This window comes from Puma concolor, chromosome C1, assembly GCF_028749965.1.
Source record: "Puma concolor isolate L17-30 chromosome C1, mPumCon1.1.hap2, whole genome shotgun sequence".
NCBI lineage: Eukaryota > Metazoa > Chordata > Mammalia > Carnivora > Felidae > Puma > Puma concolor.
Genome location: NC_141674.1, coordinates 89132264 through 89135158, shown reverse-complemented (window position 1 = coordinate 89135158; position 2895 = coordinate 89132264).

Here is a 2895-nt window from a genome sequence, read left to right as displayed (position 1 = left end):
TCTCCCTCTGCCCCTCTCCTCTGCTCACATGCTCTCTTTCTCTAAAATAAAAAAATATATAGAAAAAGCTATAATGATTGCATTGTGCAATAGGATAGGGTGTTCCATAATATTAAGAGTGTTGTATGGGCTATTTAAGGTGAATATATTTCATTAATAGATATTGTGCTAAACTATGAAAGACTTGGATGCAAAAATGAAGTTTTCTTTAAAAGACTTTTAACTGTTCTGATAGCTTATATTAAGTATTTCCCTAGAGAATTACATTAATTTGTATATGGCACTATAAGAGTTTTTTTTTCCCTTGATGTATTAACTGTATCAAATATGTTTTCTAGTTTATTGTAAATAAAGGCCTTTCTTTGCTATGAGGAGGTTGAACAATTCCCTTCATCAGGAAAAAAAAATGTTTAAAACAGGTCAAATGATTAAAAAAAATGTAAGGCATGCTGAAAAATGACTAAAAATCTTACAGCTATTCCAGAAGTATTTACTCAGAAAAAAATTCTTCCTTCAATAGATAAAAAAATTAGTCTGTGATATTCTAGCCTAGAGGTATTCCCATCTCAGTGAAAACACAGTTTTACTTGTTGCAGGTGGTGGATTAATACCAAGGTGGCTAGAAGAACAAGGAGAAATTCAACGGGAATATCTCTTGGAAGCAAGAGAGCCAGAGAAGAACTGAGATGATAAACTCTTCACATATCCTTCACTGGCTGCTAACCTACGAATATGCAAGAGACCCTGGAGTGCTCAATGAAATCTCTATATCGCTGATACTCTGTTCTGCCTCATCCATCCTTGCTGCCACTGCATCCATACATAATTGCAGTTCAGTTATAGCATTTGTAATTTCATTGTGGCCATTTTTTCCTTCCTTTATCTCTGCAGAAAGGGATTCTAATGTATTTTCGACTCCAGCTAGTATTCTTATTATCATGATTCTAAATTCTGAGGATGACCTCTTTTGGAATCATTGACTAATGTCTAAACTAGGAATACACAGGAAGATCACAGGGAAATCAAGCCAAAACAAAAAAAGCCAAAACAAAACAACTCCACCGAGACATCAGGAGCTGCATACCACGTGAAGAATATTTTATGATGTGAGTATAGGTGAGATAATTGACTACTAAAACAAACAGCCTCCAGAGAACAAAAGAGAGTCCAGAATAGCCACAGTGTATTATCTACTATATATAGTTAACAACCAAATTGTTCTTTTAAAACTAGACAAAGAGGGGTGCCTGGGTGGCTCAGTCAGTTAGGCGTCTGACTTCGGCTCAGGTCATGATCCATGGTTTGTGGGTTTGAGCCCCGCATTGGGCTCTGTGCTAACAGCTCAGAGCCAGGAGCCTGTTTCAGATTCTGTGTGTGTCTCTCTCTCTGCCCCTCCCCGGCTCACACTCTGTCTCTCTCTCTCAAAACTAAATACACGTTAAAAAAAAAATTAAGTAAAAATAAAACTAGACAAAAAAATAGGAAACTGTGAGAAATAGTCAGGATTTTAAAATAGCCAATACAGAAACTGACTTAAACTGGGTTCTGATGTTAAAAAAGACTTTGAGGCAAATTTTATATATATATACACAGATATACACACACACATATACACACACACACATATATAATGTATATATAATATATATGTATATATATTATACATACTATTATAAATATAATATGTATATATTTTATATATATATATATATATATATATATATATATATATATATATTTTGAGGTGATTGTTTTATATTTCCCTCCTTACCACAAATCAAAGTTTCATGTGTATCCATCTTTTGGTAACATGATTTTAAAGCCATAATGAGGGGCACCTGGGTGACTCAGTTAGTTGAGCATCTGATTCTTGATATCAGCTCAGGTAATGATCAGGGTCATGGGATTTTATACACACACACACACACACACACACACATATATGTGTGTGTGTGTGTGAATCAAAGAATTAAAAGAATGCATATTCAATTAAATAAGTATTACATTATTTATTTCAAGTAAGTAAAAGAAAATATGCTAAGTATAATCAAAACAATCATACAAATAAGGAATCTCAATAGAGGCCTGGAAATTGTAAAAAAGGGGGAAAACGCTTAATGGAAATTCTAGGACTGAAAAGTATAACAGGTAAAATTAAAATTTCTCTGTTCAATGGAAAATTTGAGATGTCAGAAGAAAAAATTGGTGAACTTTGAGATAAAGCCATAGAACTGTTCAAATCTGAACCATAAAGAGGAAAAAAGATTGAAAATAACAGCTATTTGGAAGTATGTGGGACAATAGCAAGTATTCTAACACATGCGTAATTGGACTTTCAGGAAGAAAATAAAAATATAAAGGGGTAGAAATATATTTGAAGGAATAGTCGCTCCAAACTATCAAAATATGTCAAGAAATACTAATTTCTACATTCAACAATCTTATGAATCTTCAGTTAGTATAAATACAAAGAGAACCACACTTAGATACCCAAGAGTCAAACAGCTGAAAGCCAAAAACAGAGAAGTCTTGAAAGTATGTATCATATATATTAAAATGATATAGTTAAGGTCAGAAGAGCCAAGATGGCGGAACAGCATAGAAGTTTTTTGTGTGTCTCGTGCCCATGAAATACAGCCAGACCATCCTGCACAACCTAGAAACCTAGTAAACCATCCTGCACACCTAGAAAACAGATTGGAAGATTAACACAACAATCTGCACACCCTGAACAACAGAATTCAGCAGGTACGTGGCACAGAGAGATGAACTTGGGGAATGAGAAGCGGCAGCTGGCAGGGAACCACTTGTGCAGGTGGAGAGAGGATGGAGACTGGGGGGTGGGGGAGAATACTGGAAAAGCACCCCTCCCCAAACAGTTGGAGAGAAAGTGAA